This window comes from Hydra vulgaris, chromosome 07 (assembly GCF_038396675.1).
Source record: "Hydra vulgaris chromosome 07, alternate assembly HydraT2T_AEP".
Classification (NCBI taxonomy): Eukaryota; Metazoa; Cnidaria; class Hydrozoa; order Anthoathecata; family Hydridae; genus Hydra; species Hydra vulgaris.
In genome coordinates this window covers 12785965-12802544 of record NC_088926.1, presented here as the reverse complement: position 1 = coordinate 12802544, position 16580 = coordinate 12785965, and the positions used below count along the sequence as shown (strand labels likewise).

Sequence of the window (16580 nt, the reverse complement as noted above, 5' to 3'; positions counted from 1 at the left end):
AGAAATTATAAAAAGATTACCGAATAAATTATCCAAAAATTTATATGATTTGCAGACTATATATTAACAGGTTCAAATGCCTTATTTTAAATAATGGTACTATGCTTTAACTGCGTATGAGATTTTAAAAATAATATTTAAAACTTGGTATGTATTATTCAAAGGAATCTTTTTTGTGGCATTTGAGAAAATTGAAGCTAGTACAATTAAACGTTTAGGCATTTACACCCATAGATTTTGTCAGGTCGCTAAATTTTTGTTTCTTTATTACTTTTAATACCTCAGCCGTCTGGCAATCGTTTTGCTATTAGGTTTTGGAACTTATACTTACACCAGTTACGTCTTAATCTGTTTTTTTTTTTACCAATTATACCATTTTTATTACCAGTTATGTCTCTGAAGAAGGTAGTTTTCTAAGTTTTATGAACAATAAAATGTTGGTTGCTTATATAGCTCTTTACATTTTTTTCCAGCTATACTAGGCAACCTTCATTTTAAATAACTTAGCTGAACAAGCATTACTTAATCTTAAATTAGATTTTATTAATCTATCTTAGCTTATATTATTGCAATATTGTAGACATATTGGTTATTTTTTAAAGTTAGGGCTTATTATTTTGAAAAAAATTAATGTCACAAAAATTTGAATCCCACGCCTTCCCTTCTTTTTGATCCTCTCACCTCCCCTACTAATTTCAAAAAGCCCTTTCTCCCCCTCCTATACTTACTGTTACTATCTTCAAAATTTATTTGCAACTATTGGATTATAAATAAACATTAAATAATAACTTAATTCTTTTCTGAATCTTTTTAACGTCCAAGTGTAGGTTTATTGTACATTGACTCTAAACTATATTTTTACAGATTGACTAAATTACTTTTTAGCTGATTGACTACAGTTTTCCCACATTGCTCTAAACAACACTTTAGCTGTTTGACTAAATTTTTATCACATTGACTCTAAACTACTTTTTAGCAGATTGACTAAACATTTACCATATTGATTTTTAACTACATTTTAGCAGAATTGGCTTTAAAGTTGTTCCAAAATGTCAATCAAAGTAAACAACAATTTTAAATGCCAGAAATTTCTGTATGAATTTGCAGCAAAGCATATTTTTTTTTACATTGGTCAACTTTTAGCATAAAAAGTTAAACAGAAATTTATGTTTGCCCGTTTGACGTAATTAAACAGACTTATTGAAAACTATTATACAGAGCATCTGTTTGAGTAATTTAAATATTGTCCGAAATGACGTTAATGTTGCCCAAAACGGTTGCAGTACTATCAGAGCTGTGAATAGGCTCCTTCACACACCCTTATTAACGGGGGAGGGGGTCCAGCGAATTTAGGGAGCCATTTTCAAATTTTAGAAGCTTTTTTTTTTTTTTTAGTAGTTTTTAGAGTCTTAATGACAGATTTTTATTTTGGAGGTGGAGGGGGGGGGGGGCTCGGAACCAGCCAAGTTTGAAAACTGGGTTTGGCTACTAGCCACAAAACTGAGTTCAATCTCTCTAATTTAAAATTTTCGGAAATTTATTAAGTTATGTGAAAATTAAAATTTTGAATTAGAGAGATTTTTAAATTATAGAAAGTCGACTTTTTCTCTCAAATTTCTTTATCAAAGTACCAGTTCAGTGCAAAGTAAAGAAGTAAAACAAACAAACAAATAGTGTCTCTTGGGATTAGTTACAATATATGTTGTCCCACTAAACGTTTTTGTAGAGGATTTTTAGGGGACCTATATAGACATTTTGAGCGGTGCATTTGGGTTTTACTCATCGGTTACTACGTGAACCATTAGTGGCATCCGCTACAAGCGGCCAGCCAATAACTTTCCAACATTTCCAATTTTTGCAGCTACCACTAATGTTCCACTAAGTAACCGATGAGCAAAACTACATTGGACCGTCTAAAATATATAGGTCCACTGAAATTCCGTCATAGAATGTTTGCCGGAATGTGTTTAATGTTTTATATTTTGAAAAAATAAATTTAACAATTCAAGATCATATTTAAAGTTTTCTAATAACGAAAAATAAATCCTTCTAAAAATCACAGTTGATGATCACAGAAAGTTTATTTTTATTTTTTTTATTTTTTTAGTACTTATATATTTTTAGTGCTTAAATATTTTTAGTACTTATATATTTTTAGTACTTATATATTTTACAACTACAATATAACAAGTAGTCATTCAAAAATAACAGATTGATGGTATAGATATATAAAAAAATAAATATTGTAAGCATAAAAATCTAAAATATACAAAGTAAGTATACAAGAAACAGTCGAATACAACTTCAATATAAAATGATATAAATATAAGAAAATGCTCCGAAAAGTATATCTCTATATTATTACAAATAAAATATATCTTATATCACTATATCTTGTCACTTTTTGCATTTTATGATTTGCGTTAATTTATGGAACTGTTTCAAATAATCTACTTTTTTAAATAAGTAAAAAAGTTTGATTGAAATTACTTATACGCAGTCATAGGGAGCTCGCATAAGACTGAAAATCAGTTCTGTCATCGAGTATCTTTATACTAGAAGTGTAGTAAACAAGTCATTTTACTTTCTTTATACTAGAAGTGTAGTAAACAAGTTTACTTTGTAAATGAAGTAAATATCACCTAGAAAATTTGTTATTCTTTTTTTTTTCTCATATTAGATTATATTTTGGTTTTGGTTTAGATTTTTGCTTTGAATGAAACTAGTTTGAAAAAACTCCTTATAATTGTTCAATTTAATAATTTGATTTTTTGATATTATTTTCAAAGAGTTATCATTATTCAAGTTTATCAGCGATTCGTTACTAAACAGTATTTTATTGTATAAATGAGGACCTCAATATGAAATCGAGAATCTTGAGAGTTTTTTTGTTTCAAAAAGTAATTTAAATTTTCTTGTATTGTTTTTTTCAAAAAATTTGTCGTTAAATGCTCTGGCGCCAGATCTAGTTTGTATTTAGACATGAACAGTATATTTTGATATATATTTATTTGAAAGATATTTAGTGCTTTCATTTGTTCCAATAAGGGCTGAGCATGAGTGAATTTGTTTTTGTTGTACACAAGTCTTGACATGTTTTGGGGTTTTCCAGTAACTATTTTTATCAATCAAAACCCCTAAAAAATTTTGTATTCTGAGATCTTTCAATAGTTATGTTTTCCATATTAATTGTTGGACGAATTTGGGGTTATTTTTTTTGCTTAATGAAATGAAAGAGTGTGTCTTTTATTTTTTCTATATTTAATGGTATTTTTTTTATCTTAAACCATATGTTTAGTTTTTATCTCAATATTTTTTCTTTTAAATAGGTTTTCTATTGTTGTTGAGAAGTAGAACAAGTTTGTATAATCTGTAAACATTACATTTTTAAAGTTGTTTGAAGCATTTAAAAGGCTGTTAATATAAATTAGAAACAAAAAGTTAACTATCATTTATTGGCATTTTCACTGCTTCTACTGATATTCTTGATTTCTTGAAAAAAACTATAAAGGGTCGGTCTGAAATGGTATTCTATACTTTTTTTAGTATAAACATAGCAGTTACAAATTAAAGTTCTTTTTTCTAAGACAGCAATCTACCTTTTCTCTGCAAGTGAGCAATTTTTGGCTTTAAGAGATTGGATAATTCTTTGGTCCATAGGTAAGGTGATAAAAAAAAACTTTTCAATTAAGAGCGTTGAAAGTCTTTCTACTTTAACATAGCCATTACAGTCAGGCAAACCTTACAATTGCTAAAGTTGCTAAAAAGCTTGCCTACTAGACACTTTTTATTTTTTAATGTGAATTTTTGTTAGGCAAACATTGGTAGAAAAGGCCAATTTCATAAATATTGTTATTAGTGCTTTTGTAATGTTAGAATGTACAAAGAGCATACATACATAAAAATATAAAAAACATACATATAAATATATAAATATTCAAATGATAAAACAACAATGCCAACAAGTCCAATTTACAGCAAAATTAATAATTACAGAGAAGTTACAATTTACTTATGAAAGATTTACAGAGAGAATCTTGCTGGCGGAAATGAAAAATTCATGCGAGTTGCAAAGGCTATCAAATTACAGAGATTCGAATTTTAGAAAGCTAAATAAAAAGGTTTTTAAGAAAATTGCATGATGACTTTGCATTTACTCGAATTATAGAGGTTTTTGAGAAGATTTGAATTATAGATGTTTTTGAGAAGATTCGAGTTAGAGAGAGCGTTAGTATCAATAATTGATCTCAATCTCATGAAAGTACATTGTATTGGAAATCTAAAAAATAACAGATTACCAAAAATTATTTTTAAAAACTTTTCAGATAAAATGTTATTTATTCATCATGCAAAAAAACTACTAGGGACAGGTTTATTCAAAAACGAAGACTCGGCGAAAGAAATAACTGAACATCGTAAGAAACTTTGGGAGGAAGTTAAACAGCTTTGCAGAACTGTTTAGTACGCCATTATTATTTTTTTTTTTTGTAGAGAATTTTAAAAATAAACAACCACATGTTTTAAAAATTAACGACCACATAAATTTTAAGTTTTAAATAAATCAATTTGGCTTAAAAGATAAAAAAACAATGACTTTGAACGTACTAGTCAAATGTATTACTCTTTGATCGAAAGTTTGACCACTTCAACAATTTTAAATACATAATTGTTAAAGACTAATAAACAGACTGTTGTATCAAGAGAACAAACTATTTGGTGTACATCGTGAAGAGAAAATCAACTTATTATTAGAGAATCGGGTTTGTCCCTCTCCCATAAATTTTTTTAATTATTTTAGAGAAAATTTTTAATACTATATCATTTCTTTAAAAAATATTTTGGAGTTTCCATATTAACATATAAAGATAGATAGAGTATTAAAATAAATTTATAGAGTATTAAAATATGTATAATGTAATACACAAAGCGTAATATACAAAATATAATATAATACGACAAGGATATATTACAATAAGAAATTCATATAAACTTATGGATCCAGTGTTCAAAAATTCTGATATTTTTTAATTATTGATTTATATGAATTAATGTCATTTAAACTCTAATTCTTGAGTACTCTAGTAAACCGTTTCTCAGAAGTTCTTCTTGATTCTTCTTAGATTCAGAAGAATCTACTCTGAGTTTTAAACATTTTGTGACGATTCGGAACATCAGCAAGCTCTCCAAATGCCATTTTAATTTTGTTTAAAAAATAACGAGGTGGTGTTCATAATATAACCTTTTTATTCCATTGAAAAGGTTGAAATCTTTACATAAATTACAGTTTCTTAAATCAAAGAAAAAACTAAAAACTAAATACACAGTCTATAGCATAAAATGTTTATAAATTGTTTTTATGTTTAATTCAGCTTTATATTCAATGACTACTTTCCAAAAAAATTTTCTAATTCAAATTTACCTTGAAATACACTTTTAAACCCCTGGATCACGAGGGGCATTCATAAATCCTCAAAAAAAAAAAAAAACGTTTATATAACAAGTTTCTTAAAAAAAAACTCTTAAAAATCAAACTAATTCCAAAACCTATAAACGGCTATATGAATCAGTTTTAAAACGCTCAAAGAAATATTACTATTCGGAACAATTATTTAAATACAAAAATGATTCGATAAAAACATGGCATATTATAAAGGAGGTAATCGGTAAAAAACGTTTATACGGTAATTTACTTCCGAAAAATCTTAAAGTTAATAACAATTGTATTGTAAATAAATCCTTAGTAGCCGAAACTCTTAATCAGTTTTTTGTAAATATAGGTCCTATTTTATCATTAAATATAGCAACTTCTAAAATACACTTTAAGTCTTACGTAACCTCAAACAACATTAGTGTTACCCAGTGAAAAATAAAACCGCGTCCCACATGGGTTCCGCTTGGGTTCCGTGTGGGATTGATGGGATTTATGTGGGACGGATTTTCTCATGTGATATCCGTATGGAAATTTGTCACCTTAAACCCATGTGGGTAATCCCACATGGGTTACATGTGGGAACCATATGGTATTTACACACATGGGAAATCCCACGTGGGTTTCCTGTGGGATTTGCATGGGAATTAATTTAAAAGCTGGAAACTAAATAAAAAAAATTTAAATCAACATTGCATTGCGTTACGTTTATATTGTGTGAAAATATTTTATATTAATAAAGAGAATGGCAAGCAAGTATGTAAGTACCACGAATAATTTTTATCTTTCTTTATAGAAATAAGATTAAGATTTGTGCAAATAGACGTATTATTAGGATAATATAATAGTTATTTGAATATAGATCTTGAGTAAATTATTTGCAAACAATTAACTGATGCAAGTTGAAATGATGTCAAAAACCAATCTTGCATGCAGTGTCCCACAGTACCACAGAACCACAGAAAACTGAACCCAGAGGCTTTATTCTCAATAACACTGGAGTACCACAGTGTTATTGAGAATAAAGCCTCTGGGTTCAGTTTTCAAAGTAATATGATCTAAGTAATGTTTAAATAAAATAATATGCTTTAAAATGCATATAGTTATACATATAACTCCTGATAGTTAACTATATGTATAACAAGTTATACATATAATTTGTTATAAAAACTTATTTTTTAAGGTTATGCTTGAACAAATTAGTACCAATTAATTCAAATTCAAGATTTAGTTAAAGTTCAAGTTTATGTTCTTATTTATTCATTGTTTTTGTTAATTTTATATTTATTTGTTCAAATTTATCAGTTAGTACTATATTTTACTACAGTAAGAATGTTTATCATTGTTGAACGTGATTTTATTAGTAACTTAATTTTACTATCAACATATTTTGACAACACCCTTTATACTTTAAATGATGACAGCTTTACTTTTCTATTGATGTTAAATTTATTACGTTTCAATAACTCAGATTGAATTTTAACTGAATTATTGTAAGCTTTGTAGGGGTTTGTTGTATATCAAATGTTGTTGTAAATAAAGTAAAAATAATATATATATATATATATATAAATATATATATATATATATAAATATATATATATATATATATATATATATATATATATATATATATATATATATATATATATATATATATAAATATAACATTAAAACAATAAAATTGATACAAAATTTCACTTTAAAACGAATATCATTAACATTGTGATGATAATAGCATTAGGAAACTAGTATTTATGTATTATTATTGTACTATAAATAAATAGTTTTTTAATTCGTTTTATAAAATGGAGACTGACAACTAATAATTAGTGGAAATAAATACAAATTATAAAAATCATGTAAACTTCATTTATTATTACTAAATACTATATTAATGTTAGTCTACAAAGTTAAAATCAATTTAGAGCATTGTTATTAGTTCTTTTGCGATTCGCACTTCCACTTCTGTCTCTCAAATTTATAAAATAGGTGGTCAAAGCTTGCTCAATAGGTAGGTTCTCAGCATAACAATGCTTTTTTCTTACACTTTCTAAAGAGAAATATGGCAAATTGATTACTTATTTTAATTGTAGGGTCATCTATGCATAATGATGTCAAATGATGACCCGGTTTATTGAACAACTTCACCCTTTATCAAACTCAGTCAATTTTTTGCCATCTCCCATTAAAAATGATGTCAGTTTTTGTTATCGTATTATGATGGTATATCTGAATTGTTAATATAATATAAAAAATGCATATACCATCAATTTTTTTCGGGTTCAATTATACATTTATTCTCAACAGTACTAAAAGTAAAAAAAAAACAACATAAATTATTCTTTCAGATAAGCAAGCTAATTTCTGAATTTAAATTGTTTTTCCTATGATCCTCTACAGTTTTAAGCAACAAAAGCAAGAAGTTTTTAGACCACATATATATATATATATATATATATATATATATATATATATATATATATATATATATATATATATATATATTTATATTTATATATATATATGTATTTATATATATTTATATATATATTATTTTTACTTTATTTACAACACCAATTGAGATAAAACAAACCCTTACAAAGCTTACAATAATTCAGTTAAAATTCAATCTGAGTTATTGAAACGTAATAAATTTAACATCAATAGAAAAGTAAAGCTGTCATCATTTAAAATGTAAAGAGTGTTGTCAAAATATGTTGATAGTAAAATTAGGTTACTAATAAAATCACGTTCAACAATGATAAATATTCTTACTGTAGTAAGAATTAGTACTAGTTAACAAATTTGAACAAATAAATATAAAATAGTGAAAAAACAATGAACGAATAACTTGAACTTGAACTAAATCTTGAAATTTGAATTAATTGGTTCTAATTTGTTCAAGCATAACCTTAAAAAATAAGTTTATATAATAAATTTTATGTATAACTAGTTATACATATAGTTAACTATCAGGAGTTATATGTATAACTGCATGCATTTTAAAGCATTTTATTTAATTTATATATTAATTTAGATCGTATTACTTTGAATACTGGACCCAGAGACTTTATTCCCAATTACACTGTGGTACTCCAGATTAAAAATTTAAAAGTTTCTGTAAATATCCTGTTTTTGTTCCTCAATGTGCTTTGTAAGTCCCTTAAGTTTTATGAACCTTATTATATATAAAGTTAAAAGTTTTGGAGCCTAAAAAAAGTTACAGAAACCTCCCTATCTCCCCCCTATTTTAATTTTTTTTTTTAATAAAACAAAATTTGACTTTCAAACCTGCATTTCTTTGTGAGACACTGCAGTGTCCCATGCATGCATGCTTGGTTTTTGACAACATTAGAACTTGCATCAGTCAATTGTTTGCAGATAATATACTCAAGAACTATATTCAAATATCATATGAACATTTTAGAGAATGTTCATATGATATTTGAACATCACAAATTTAATAATATTGTTGTGATATGTTATATAAATAATTCCATAATAGATTATGATATGAAAATAAGATAGGATATGAAGGCAATGATCAAAGAATAAATTTACTTATAGAAATTTAGATGTTTGTTTATTAGTTTCAGAATATTATATTATGTGTGACCGCGGCCTTCTATAATAAAAGGCCTTGACATCGCGCAACAAAGTTGTTAAACTGAAGGCCAATTCATAATACTTTGTTTACATTTTCATCTTTTAACATTAGACGAAAGTTTGTGTTCGCGCTTTTTTAATAAATCTCTAAAATGTGATTGGTTTATAAATTAGATAGCCCAACATCAAGACGATAACGTTGTAAGGTTCAAGGCGTTAACATTGTAAGGTAATAATATTGACAAACTAACGATAAGTTTTTTTAATAATTAAAATGCCTTAAAAATGCCTTTAAAATGCTGTGTATCTCTTTGCAAGTCGAACTATCTCAACTACAACAAAAGTATCAATTTATACAACTACAATTACAATATCAATTACAACTACAACAAAAATATCAATACTCAACTACAACAAAAATATCAATTTATAAATTCCCGAAGAATCTAGAGGAGAGAAAAAGATGTAGTGAAGCTATCCCAAGAACTGGTTTTATTGTTACAGACTATACAGCAGTATGTCAACTGCATTGGCCAAATAAAGCACCTTTTGAAAGCAAATATGGGAAGCAACGACCTTTAAGCCTACCATCTGTTTTTAAAAATGTTCCGCCTAGTTGTTTAGCCACACCAGCAAGTGAAGTTAGAAAAACTGTAACTTCAAGCGGTTTTCGAAGCATTTTACCAAATGAGTTAAATGATTTTCTAAAAGAGGATGAACTTATATTTGACGATTTTCAATCTTTGTTAAGTGATAATAACGATGTTATTGTTTTCCAGCTTAATAAAAAAAGTTTACACATACTATCAAAAATGTACAAACTTGGTGCTCCATTATTTATTTTAGTAATTTTCAATGATTATTGATTTGTAGCTAACCATAATGGCACAACTTGTAATATTTCATCTTTAGCTGTAAACAAATTAAAGTTAATAAAAACAAAATCAGCTTTATTTGAAGCAGTTAGATTTTTAAAAGATAAAGAAAGTTCGCTTCAGTCAAATATTCTATTCGAACACCTTAATGCTATGAGAAAAGTTAATGTCGGTGAAGTTTTATATACTTCAGATATTGTATGTAGAGCATATGAGTATTTTGCTATGCGACGAAGTTTATATGATTGTTTGCGTATTGACTACAAGTTGCCAAGTATAAGGACTTTAACACGATTGACTTCAAAAATAAGCTCAATGGAGGACCTAAGTTTCATAAATAGTATTTTTATGAATTTAAATCCATTGAAAAGAACTTCCATACTACTAATTGATGAGGTCTATGTCAAAGCTTCATTACTTTACCAAAGAGGTGCTTTGTTTGGTCAAGCAGTAAACTACCCTGAAAAGTTAGCTAAAACAATTTTATCATTTATGATTAAATGTCTTTTTGGAGGTCCAGAATTTATATGTAGAGCTCAACCTGTTGCAAATCTTTCCTCTGAATTTCAGTTTGCTTAATGTCAACAAATTGTTGATACGATAAATAATATTGAAAATAGTAATAATTACTGATGGTAACCGTGTAAATCAAAGATTTTTTCGGAATGTTTAAAACAGTTGATAGTAAACCATGGTTAACAACATCAGGTATATATTTATTGTATGATTATGTGCATCTCTTAAAATCTATACGAAACAATTGGTTGACAAAAAAAAGACTGAGGAACTTCAATTTTTGAACAATAAAGAACTGGCTTTGGCTAAGTGGAGTGATTTAGAAACTTTATATAAAACTGAGTGCAATAGTCTTTTTAAACTCTCTAAACTTACAGCTAAATCAGTTTATCCAAAACCAATAGAGAGACAATCTGTAAAGTTTTGTTTGTCTGTTTTTTGTGAAGAAACAGTAGATGCATTAAGAACGCATCCAGAGATTGAAAATAAAGCATTTGAAGGTACTGCTGTATTTATTGAAAAAATACTTTTTTTTAGAATGTTGTTAATGTCAAAGCACCTGGTGCTGGCATTCGGTTTAGAAATGAATTATGCGGAGAAATCCACTCAGTTGGTGATCAACAGTTACAACTGCTATGAGATATTGCTGAACTGTCAAATTTTATGAAACCTTCAGGTAAGCGTGTAAAACAGCTTATGCTAGATACTAGCAATGCTGTAGCACATTCATGTTATGGCTTTATTGATCTCGTAGAAACTTTGTTGAGTAATGGAGCAAAGTATGTCTTATTAGGTTGGTTTTCAACAGATCCACTTGAAAAAGCTTTTTCTAAGCTTCGACAGGGATCTGGAGGTACTTACTTTATAAACGCTAAATCTGTAATTGAAAAAATTAATATTAAACATACTAAATTGATATTACAACTTGACATTCCTGTTGATGGTATCGATGGTCATACTTGTGACATATGTTTTAGAGATATTTCTACTGATGAAAAAGAACTTCTGGATAATATACATGATCTTGAAAGCTCAGTTAATAAATCTACATTAGTGGCTATAGTTTACATAGCTGGCTATGTGCAAAAAAGCGAAATAAAAATTTATGATGATTCTACCAATTATTATTATAAATATGGAAGTTATCTGTATAGTCTAAACAGAGGCGGACTTAAAATTCCTTCTGATACTCTTTTCTAATGGTCAATATTTTGCTTTTTTTTTTTTCAAGGTGCTACTGACCCTTTATGCAGAACATTTTGTGTTACTTTGTTTCAGTTCATTGCTGCTAAATATTAATTTAAAATCACAAAAAAACGATGCAGAGTATATTCTAATATTCTGCTAAAGAATTACTCACTAATTACCACTCCCAAAATACTAAAGCTATCATAATTTATGTGAAAATTAGTTTTGTAATTTATTATGCTATTTACTAGTTATGTTTTTTATTTTCTCATTAGCCTATATGTCTCTCAATATGTTTGGATTTGTAAATATTTACCCTGTTGAGATATATTGATAAAACTTTTTTTTTGCTTGAATCAACTTTTGTTGGTGTTTTTTATTGTTGGTGATTTTTATTGTTACCATTTTTAGCAAAAAAAATTAACAATACAGTTATCTTTCTAATATATAGATATATACTTTGTTATGGTTCTGCTTGTTATTGATAATATTTAACATTACATAAATATTCTTAATGAAGTTTGAAATACGAAAAATATGATTATCTTTTAACAATTTTTTGGTTTTCTTTTTATATTTCCGTCTTTACTAGAGATTATTATTAGAAATCATAGACTGCCATTACACCCTACCTAATATAAAAATATATCAATATAAGTAAAAGTGAAAGTTTAATCGGCCTTCAGTTTTTACGGCATTTTGCGCGATGTCAAGGCCTGTTATTATAGAAGGCCGTGTGTGTGACGAAAAAGTAAAGATACTTTTGCATTCAGTGGCTATTACACCTAAGGTTTATATCATTGAAAAAGTAGGTTTTTACATTTTTGCTTTTGTTTTTTTGTTTAACTACTTATCCTAATTGATCACTTTTTTTCAGGATTCTCCTCATGGGTTCAAGGTCATTACGCATAATATGTGTTCAATTACCCATAATACGTTAGTCATTGTAAGTAATAAATTAGGAAATAATTATTTGTAAAATATTGTAGTCATTAATGACTTCAACCTGGCTAATAATTAAAATTGCACGACTAACAAGGTTCCTTATTAAAATTGCTCTCTTAAAATATCTCTCTCTCTTTCTCTCTCTCTTTATATATATATATATATATATATATATATATATATATATATATATATATATATATATATATATATATATATATATATATATATATATATATATACATATATATATATATATATATATACATTAGGGATATGACTTTTTTGCAACCTACTAGGCCTGTATCGTAATTCAATGAACTTTTATGTAAAAAGAACGAATAGATGTTTCATTTTGACATATTTTGAAAAAAGGTCACCCCAAAACCAAAAAATCGAATTTTCAATAGGTACACTTTTGTACAGTAAATGAATATTAAAGGCTGAAGATGTTGTAAGAGTCATACTCCTGTTGTTATTTTATTTATTTATGCAACATGTACTGTGATATAACAAAAAACATTATGTGATATATAATTATACAAGTATTACAAAATTAACAGTATCAAAGCGTCTAGTACAACAATATACATAACTGTCTGTGTCTATAGGCCTACTGTGTTTAGTACATGGGTCACATGATGCTCACGTCTCATAAAGAGTCTAGCGCTTATTACTTAGAATGAATCGAAGTTGCAGTTTGTCTTTCTTTCTGCATGAAGCATACAGGTCTTGCATCACCTTGATTGCACGTTCAGCTATCTGATTACTTCGTGGTATGTCGATGACGGATGGCTCTTTCTTCCAGTGATTTTTGAATGACTGCAATGCCTTTTTGTAAGGCTTCAATACATCAGATAAATTCTTGAAGTCATTGTCATTGTACTTTTGACTACTAAACCAATGTTCTGCCCACTCATATGAAATGAACCTGCAAACCTTCTCCAAATTCTTTCTCGCTTCAGGCATAAGAATGAACGCCAGAATGGCGAGAATGGCTCTTGAGTTCCATCTGGCATTGCTCATATTAGGAATGTTCTGAAAGTGAATCAGAGGGAAGTTTCTTTGTTCTTCATAGAACCTAAACACTCTTGTTAAATGGTACAAAAACTTCATATCGTCTCTCCACCCTGATTTATCAAGAATTTCTACAGTTCCATTCACAAACTTATCCTTCAGTTCATCATACTTATTCAACAGTTCAGACACAAATGGGTATTCAATGTTTGGAGATTTGGTATCACCCCCAAGTTCTTCGTCCATCACCAGACGGAGAATCCTGTCTAGTACGTGATGCTGACAACCGATAAATTGTGGTATTGTGACACCCTTTAATTTAAACATACGTTGCAACTTCACAACAACTCCATTTCTCTTCCCAGTATTGACGTTTGTTGTATCAGTAATGATCATCTTAATTGAATTCCACAAATTGTATTCATCAATAAGTTTGGCAATTTTTTCAGCAACAGTTTCAGCTTTGCCATCTTTTAAACGCAGTGCATCAAGTTTCACGTCAGTTCTTTCATTCTGAAGTACAACTACCTGATATTCCTTATCATCTATTCGTTTGCCGTCAAAGTGTAAGGACCACTGTTCCATTTTAAGTTGTTGTATCATTTCTTTTTTTAATTTACCTGCCTCTTTGAATATGGACTTGTAAATTGCTGATTGACTTGGAGTTGGAATATCAATACCTTGTTGTGATAATACATTGCATATTTTAGCAGCTTTCTTTGTGGAAACTCCACTTGATGTAACCATACTTACAGCAAACTTACTTTTGTAGTGCTTTCTAGTTTTTTTCTGAGTGTCCTCATCATCATCTTTATCACCGTCGTCGTCTTCATCATCTTCACTCTTACTTTTGCAGTTTTCAGATTCAGTACCACTGTCTGTGGTAGACAGGACTTGTGATGTGGAAGGTATTGCTGTTCCAGACTGGACTTTCCTTCTCTTGGAAGGGTGAATGGTTTCTTTACTTGCCACTTGTCCTGTTGAGTACCCCACCTGTCCTTTACTTTCTTTTTGTAGGTGGTATAGACGTTTATCTTCCGAGGATAACCACTGGCCATTCACTTTCGTGATGTCAAATAATGCATTGAGAACATCATATTTTCCACGCTTGACACATTCATCATAGACCTTCAGCACCTTCATAAGCTTTGCTCTTATCACTTGATCAGACACACGTGGAAAATTCAGTTTATTGTCCCACAATTTTGTAATTTCCTTAGAAATTTGGTCTATTCGTTCTTTTCTTCCTTTAACATATGCTCCGAGAAACTGGTATCTTCCTACGATCTGCAATTGAAGTGGTATTCTGGATTTTTCATCGAGTGAATGTTCTTCTGCAGCCACGCTTCCTCTTCTTCTGTGTGACTCTTGAAATCTCACCAAATTTTTAGTCCAAGTCTTCTTGTTCTTTGTTACTGTGGTATGACTTTTCTTGTGAGACATCATATAATATTGTTACGACTTTACGGATAGCTGAGCGTAAATATCCGTTTAATAAAGTCGTTTAATTAATAAAATACTTTAACTGTATAGTAATCCAATTATAGTTCGATAATCCAGTCAATGTTGATAACAGTTCGATAATCCAGTCCGTATCCTAACGATAATGCTACAACTACTTATACTTCGTACACTTACAGCGTCTTTAGTTCGCTACAGTAGTTCCTTATTAGCTCAGTTACACGCAGAGTACTTCATAGAACTATTCACATTATCAACACTGAGCTCTGACAGCAGCTCGCTTATATAATTATTTAGAGCTTCCAGAATGTTCTACTAAGTTCTATAATCTTCTACAGTCTGTTACAGTCGTCTATATCACCGTGGTAACACAATGACGTCATCACATAACAATTCCAAGTATTTGCCGGCACACGGCCGTTTCGTTGCCATGGTAACGTGTGGCGTTATATTTATAAATTCATAACAAAATAATGAAATAAATAGAATTAAGCTGAGAATTAAGCTTAAGATTAAAACATCGGTCAAAAATGAATGTATAAAAATGGTAAATCAAATTTTTATTTTGGGGGTGACCTTTTTTTGTTGCAGAAAGCTATTTGGGCCTTTTTTCATGATTTTAGGTAAAAGTTCATCGATTTATGATACAGGAAACATTTTATTTGAAAAAAAATTAAAAAGTCATATCCCTAATATACATATATATATTTATATTTATATATATTTGTATTTTTTTTTTTTTTTTAGAAAATGTTTGAAGAAAGTTAGAAGATACTAAAAACCTTGGTATTATACAAGCCGAAGCGATTTAATTAATTCAATCGACAAAAAACGGCGTGTAAATCGCAAAAGATAATATTTTTAATATTCATTTTGGATGTATTGCTTAATAGCATTTTTTTAAAAATAAATTCATTTTGCAACACGTTTTTTAATTTTATAAAATTTTGTCATAATAGTTAAGGTAAATCCCACATAAGTTATAGGTGGAAAACATCACATTTAAAAGATCAAAAATGCTACACATTTTGAATACCAAATGGGATAAAGTAGCAATTACCAGATTAAGTTAAGCCTCTCTGAAAGCTTCGATGATTAATTTTAAATTACTATTTAAGTAATTTTTAAATTAAAAGAATTTTTAAAATTATCATAGAAGCATTCGGACTTTCATTTGTCTAGTATTGACTACTTTTATACCATTTGGATAAAAATATGTGGCATTTAAGATCTATAACATGTAGTATTTTCCACCTATATCCCATGTAGGGTTTACCACATAAAACCCATGTGGGATTTACCATATGAAACCCACATGGGACAAAATAATAATCCCCATATGGGTTACATATGGTAAAAACCCACGCGTATCCCATATGGGATTTACCATATGGAATCCATGTGGGATTTACCATATGAAACCCACATGGGACAAAATAATAATCCCCACATGGGTTACATGTGGACAAAATCCACGCGTATCCCATGTGCGCTTTTTCACTGGGATATGTCTAATCCTAAACTTACGGAAAATGAATTAT

General features: G+C 28.6%; 1 long non-coding RNA gene across 1 annotated transcript; it reads left to right on the top strand.

Annotated features, from left to right (window-relative positions):
* The first annotated feature begins 6108 nt into the window (after positions 1-6108).
* LOC136082299 (uncharacterized) lies at positions 6109-15959 on the top strand. The gene is made up of 5 exons (XR_010639566.1): positions 6109-6340; positions 8749-10547; positions 10884-12424; positions 12494-12562; positions 15787-15959. It is a non-coding gene; the product is annotated as an uncharacterized LOC136082299 (long non-coding RNA).
* The last annotated feature ends 621 nt before the right edge of the window (positions 15960-16580 follow it).